Genomic DNA, 6,401 nt, shown 5'->3' with positions numbered 1-6,401 from the left:
TCCCTCAGCTCCCCAGGGAGTCAAGTCTGTCAGCAGCTTTGGGAGAGGGCAGCAAGGAGGCCTTGAAATCCAGTGGGCAGATAATCCCTCTGCCCTTCCAGACAACAAAGCGCTTCTGGCCCCGGCCCCTCCAACCTGCCGGACAGGAATGGCTGGCTGAGGGTCCGGAACCCCTGCCCTGACCTGGGCCTCTTGCATCCCAGCACCCCCACATCCAGGTCAGAGTCCCTGGCTAGATCCAGCCTCTGAGGGGCAAGAGAAGAGGGGTGTCCAGGCTCCTCCTTAAGGAAGCCCCTTCTTCCCCCAAGGGGGGCCGAGGGCAGGCATCAGCCCTTCCTAGCTGTCACCACTCAGGTGTGGGGGGGTCAGGAGCAGTGAGGGAAAGGGGGACGGGGCCGCTGTGGAGGGTCACTTGTGGGCAGTGGCCTACCAGCTTCCCACAGGAGGGAGGGGTCTCGGCTTCCCAGGGCTCTGGCCGGCTGCCTGAGCACAAGGGTCACTTATCCTCTGCCTGCAGAACACAGGGAGGCCAGGCCTCTGGGCAGGGCCCATCTCCGGAGCTCTCTAGCCCGTTTCCCTCTGGGGACACCCCCTGAAAGAGCAGCAGGAGTCAGACCTGGAGGCTGGCCCCGCCCCTGCCGCCAGCTCACTTCCCCACCAGAGTGCGGATTCTCCGAAGGCAGGACTGGGGTCTGCCCTGTCCCAGGCTCAACGTAGTGAGTTCCCTGTCCCTAGAGGTGAACAAGCTAAGAGAGCATGGCCATCTTGCAGAGGTATAGAGGTAGTGCTTGCTGTGAGTACCCACCCTAGGTCACCACCTGACCACGACTTGCCCTACTCTTTATGTTATGCCCACTTTTCTTTTTTTGAGACAGGGTCTTGTTCTGTTGCTCAGACTGGAGTGCAGTGGTGCAATCTCAGTACACTGTAACCTCAACCTCCCTGGATCAAACCACCTCCCACCTCAGCCTCTCAAGTAGCTAGGACTACAGGCAGGTACCACCATGCCTAGCTAATTTTTGTATTTTTTTGTAGAGATGGAGTCTCACCATGTTGCCCAGGCTGGTCTTGAACTCCTGGGCTCAAGTGATAGTTCATCGCAGGCACAGAAGGCCGCCCTCTGTCCTCACCACCCCACCTCTGCTGTTCAGCTGGCGAAGGCCCTCTCTGATCTTGAGGCAACTGGGATGCCTGTTCCTGGGTGGGACTGGGGGATTTTATGTGGGTTACACCAACCCCAGCTGTTGTGAGTGGGCACTGGAGCCTCACAGGCTCTGCTGAGTTAGCCCCATCCTGGTGCAGGGGAACTGGCTGATTCCTCCCAAGGACTCACCCAGGTCAGGACACCCATCCAGGACCCACTGACCACAGATGTTTTTAGAGAACTTCCTGTGGGCAGCCCCAGCAAACAGATCTCTCCATCTCAACCTCAGAGGATTCCCTTTTTTTGAGACACAGTCTGCTCTGTCGCCCAGGCTGGAGTGCAGTGATGCGATCTTGGCTCACTGCAACCTCTGCCTCCCGGGTTCAAGCGATTCTCCTGCCTCAGCCTCCCAAGTAGCTGGTACTACAGGTGCCTGCCACCACACCTGGCTAATTTTTTGTATTTTTAGTAGAGACTGAGTTTCACCGTGTTAGCCAGGATAGTCTCTATCTCCTGACCTTGTGATCTGCCCACCTTGGCCTCCCAAAGTGCTAGGATTACAGGCATAAGCCACCGCACCTGGCCAAAGATTCACTTTTTAAACACAATTCAGGAGGCAGGGGGAAAATAGGACCTTGCCATCAACTTGTCAGTTTGCGCAATTGACCTTTCGCACCTGAAAGCAGGCTATTCTTGTTCTCCCTGTTCAATTCCCTTCTGTTGGTTTCAGTCTCTGGTTCCACCTTCTGAGGTTTCTGGAAATGTAACGTTCTCATGGGACATTGCCTTTGGCACACCTGATAAGCTCTAATGGCTCCATCCAGACTCCATTGAAACAGGCAGGGATGAAGGCAGAGATCTGTGGCCCACCCTTAGAGACCCTCTAACTCTAGGTTGCACTGGTTTACAGAGTGTCACCCCTGGGGTGCTCTGTCCAGGGAGTCATGGCCTCTCCTCATTGCCCTGCTCTCCAGCCCACAATTTCCATCCTGCTCAAATGACAGCATGAAGAACTTGCTCCCTGACAACTGTCATCTGTCACATGGCTGTGTGACATGGTGCTGTCTTTGCCACCAATGCCCTATCCTTCTTCCTCACCTGACTGACTCATGCCAGGACACAGCTTTATGAAATTCTTTCCCATGATCCCCCCAAGCTGTCTGGCTCCCACCAAACCCCAGGGTTCCCAGTGTCCCCAGCAACATACTGTGCTGGCCCTGTCTGCCTACCTGCTTGGCCACCCTTTCCACCGAGGGGTCCTGAGATCCCCACAACCCAGCCCAGGGTGCAGCCCCTGCAGAGGCAGCACCGTGCTGTTGAAAGAGCCCAGGCCTGGGATCAGCTAGGCTTGGGCACATGGTTGAACCTCTCTGAGCCTCACTTTCCTCATTTGTAAAATGGGATGGTCGCCACATTAAAGAGCGCTAGTGAGAATCACAGGCCAAGAGCATAAAGCACTCAGCATGCTGTGAACTGAATGAATGAGCGCTTCCATCCCTGTCATCAATTTCATAGCCTACCTGGGAGTTAAGACGGAGGCAGTGCAAAGTGCTGTAAACAAGACCCATGTGCTAGGGAACTGCCAGGAAGGGCGGCAATTCTGAATGGGGAGCTGGGAAGGCGTCACTGCAGAGACGTGTGTGCTGAGCCTGAAAGGAGGCTCCCATTCCTGCAGGCGGCAGAGCTGGGGAAGAGCATCCTAGGAAGACAGCCATGCACACACGTGCATGCCAGCACGGGCTTTTATCCTTTTAATGGTGTATGTGATTTAATAGGGGTGTAACGGTGCCCGGGAACTGCCTTAGCAGTTTTGAATGCCTATTATCCTTTAAGGCTGGCTCTGAGAGAGCCACAATTTCTTGAGGTATGAGTCCACGGAAATCACTCTCCATTAGCATGAGATTATGAAAAGAACTCAGCCCGGGAGAATTTTGGTGAGTTTTGGGAAGTGGTGCAGTTGAGATGACAATAGACACTTTTTTTTTTTTTTTTTTAGGCAGAGTCTCGCCCCAGGCTGGAGTGCAGTGGTACGATCACAGCTCACTGTAGCCTCAGCCTCCTGGGCTGTGATCCTCCCACTTCAGCCTCCCAAGTAGTTGGGACTACAAGAGTGCACCACCACACCTGGCTGATTTTTTTGTTTTCTGAAGAGACAGGATATTGCTATGTTGCCCAGGCTGGTCTCTAAATCCTGGTCTCAAGCTACCCTCCAGCCTCGGCCTCCCAAAGTGCTGGGATTACAAATGTGAAGCACCACACCTGACCCTGAAAGACTCTTGAAGGAAGAGGATGCAGAGGCTCCTGCCTGCAGCAGGCAGCACCGGACTCCCCTCCCGAGGCTGCTGTACCTGTGATTTGAGGAGCTCAGAGATCTTTTCCTAGCAGCCCCGCCAGTGCTGGCCCGACAAACTGCCTACAATTCCATCATCACTCATCCTAAAATGTAATATTTTGTCTAGGAGAGGGAACACTTTGCTTTATTATTGAGGGAAAAGGAAGATGGAAACTTACTTTACTTGAGTACCTACTATATGCCAAGCATGAAATGGGCACCTCTCACGTTGCCTTTGAGCCCACAAGGTAGCCAGGCCAGACAGGGGAGCTACTCACCCCTTCAGGTGAGAGAATGGAAACTCAGAAGGGCCTGAGGCTTGCCAAGAGCTTGGCAGACCAGGATGGGACCCAGAGCTGACTCTCCACCCTCGCTTCGGCCACGGCACTCAGCCACTTCTCCTCTTCCCTGGCTGTGGCTCCCTGGAGCATGGGGTGAGATAAAGCAGGGTTTGGGGGCACTCGGGCCTGGGTTCAGGGGCAGACCTGCTGCCAATCAGCTCTGTGGCCTGAGCAGTCGCATCTCGGGTGTGTCTTCATCTGTGGATGGGCCAGCAGCAGCGCTGACCCCACGGGGTTATGATGGGGACAGAAGGAGCTACAAAGTCCGTGACACAGCACCTGGGCCAGGGCTCAGGAAGGGGCAAGACCGTGTGGTCTTCTTACCAACTCCCACATGGTCAGGCATTGACAGCCCCAGCTCCCAACCCAGGCACACCCCACCCCTTCTCCGACCTTGACAGCAGCAGAAGTGGGATCCAGCTCCCTGTCCCCCACGTCTCCATCCTGGAGGATCTGAGGCAGAGCAGGCAGCGGCCCAAGCAGTTGGCCTGTGAGTGAGTGTGTTTGTTCTTGGGGCCGGGCAGCCTCTGCAGGCTTCTGCCTCCTCCCTGCACCACTCCCGGCAACTGTGATTCTCCACTCCACCCAGGAACCTACTTCAGGGAACCACAGAGGCCAAATTCAGAATCCCTACTTGAACCACTGACCTTTTGCCCTCTCCAAGGCCGGAAGCAAGCCCTTGCCTGTTGCACGCCTCAGTTGCCCCGTCTGTAAAGTGGGCAGCCCATCAAATTCACATCTCCCTGGCTGAGAGTCATCTGGAGAAATAATGAGTACGTGACCTAATGAAAATTGCACGGTGCCTGCCAAGCGAAGTGGGTAAGCCATTGGCCCAGCACTGTCATTACAGGAGGTGAAGCAGCGCGTGGGCTGATGACTGGCAAGGGGTGCCGGAAGTTTTCATCATGGGTTCCCTTGGGAGACCAGGTAGGTCAGCTTTGAAAACACACAGTGCTGTGGGGCCTGCCTTCCTGTGGCTTCCAGGCCAGGTTGTCCAGAATTCTGCCTGTGCAGCCCCGCCCCCTGCAAGCAGGAACCAATGCACCTGAGCAGCCTCCTCCCATCTGCAGAGGAGGAAGTTAAGGTGTAGGGAGGGTCAAGGTACTGGCCTAAGGTCCCACAGCCAAGGGGTGGCTGGGAGGTGCAGCCAGGTCTGCCTGGCACAGAGTCTGGTCTCCTGACCACGATGCCAAGCTGGTTATTACCGTCGCCACAATAGAACACTAATAATAGTTGTCATAATTATTATTATTGTGGAGGGCTGTTCTCCAGGCAGGCGGGTCTGGGTTGCTGCGTCACTGGGGACAGATGGCTGGCCAGTGCCCACAATGAGGCAGGGTCCTGTCCCAACCAGCACTAGGAGAATGCTAGAGACAGGAGGCTGAGCCCATCCTGCAGCCTGGGTCAGCAGCCTGGGGCCTCACCCCACCCTCCATCCAATGCTGGGCGCGGGTGGCCTCTCCAATGCCCATCTGCCCTGGAGGGCTCTGGTGATGGATACAGTGGAGATTCGTTGATATGAACATTAAACATTCAACCAGAGGCATTCACCACTTTTATAAAACAGAGTCCCCCGTGCCAGCCAAGAACGCTGAGTTTCAAAGGCTCCTGCTCTTGCTGGTGAAAGGCTCCTGCATGGACCCTGGGTCCAGGCTGCCAGAGCCCAAAGCCTAGTGCTTGTGCCCACTCCTTGTGCGACCTTGGGCAAGACTCCCCACAAGTTGCTCTGTTTCTCCATCTGCATGACGGTGCAAAATTCAAAGTCGTTGTGAGGATGAAGTGAGCTAGTCCTGTGTCTGGCCCACATCCATGCTCAATGAATGCCTGTATTGCCATCCTGTCAGGTGGGTGCAGCCAGAGGAGCGGTCGGCCTGATGCTGGGGGAGTCACTGACAGATGACTGTAGACTGACTTTGACTCTATGAGAATGGGTGGCCTCTCATGTAGTCAATGTGTGGCTGCTGTGGCTGTGACATTCCCATGACCCCAGCAGGCATCTACCATGGGCTGGTGAAACCAGAGAGCTTGCTGGCCATGGGGATACAGGGGTGTGTGTGTGTGTGTGTGTGTGTGTGTGTGTGTGTGTGTGTGTGTGTGTGTGTCTATGCATGTGCGATCCTCGGGGCTCTGAGACGGCAGGGAGCTTGCAAAACAGGTTCCCGGCTTCCCTGGTCCCATCAGGATTCCAGCTGGATCTTGTTCTGCTCTGTCCTGCCAGCCCCGACTGTGGGAAAGACGTGGAAACTGCTCCAGATCCATTCCTGGCCTGCAGGACGTGGCCCATCCAGCTACCCCCACTCTGGGCTTGGAGGCCAAGGCCACAGCCTGGAGATCAGGTAGTCCAGTGCCTATGTCAGCCCCAAGCTGGCCCTGTGAGCTCCCAACAGGATGGGTGCCCAAACTGCAGTTTGCCTGAAAGGGATGGCTCCGTAGACACAGGCCTGAGAAGGGCTGGGGTAATTTCTTTCTGCTCTCTGAGGCAGTATTCTAGGTCCTGGGGATCTGGGGCATAACCAGGATTCCTCTCTCCCTGATGTCTGCCCTGCATACTCTATGCCTAGGTGACACAACGTAGGATTCAGGG

At 55.6% G+C, this 6,401-nt stretch overlaps 1 long non-coding RNA gene across 1 annotated transcript in view; it reads left to right on the top strand.

Moving 5' to 3' along the window:
• The window catches only part of LOC105547887, a 31,589-nt gene extending 26,230 nt beyond the window's left edge, over window positions 1–5,359 (top strand). The window contains exon 2 of the long non-coding RNA XR_001007301.1: window positions 4,407–5,359. This is a non-coding gene — a long non-coding RNA (uncharacterized LOC105547887). The remainder of the gene's footprint in view (window positions 1–4,406) is intronic.
• Window positions 5,360–6,401: the final 1,042 nt, after the last annotated feature.

The sequence above is a fragment of the Mandrillus leucophaeus genome, unplaced genomic scaffold, assembly GCF_000951045.1.
Source record: "Mandrillus leucophaeus isolate KB7577 unplaced genomic scaffold, Mleu.le_1.0 Scaffold4, whole genome shotgun sequence".
In the NCBI taxonomy this organism is placed as follows: Eukaryota; Metazoa; Chordata; class Mammalia; order Primates; family Cercopithecidae; genus Mandrillus; species Mandrillus leucophaeus.
The sequence above is the reverse complement of the archived record's forward strand: the minus strand, read 5'-3'. Positions and strand labels throughout refer to the sequence as shown.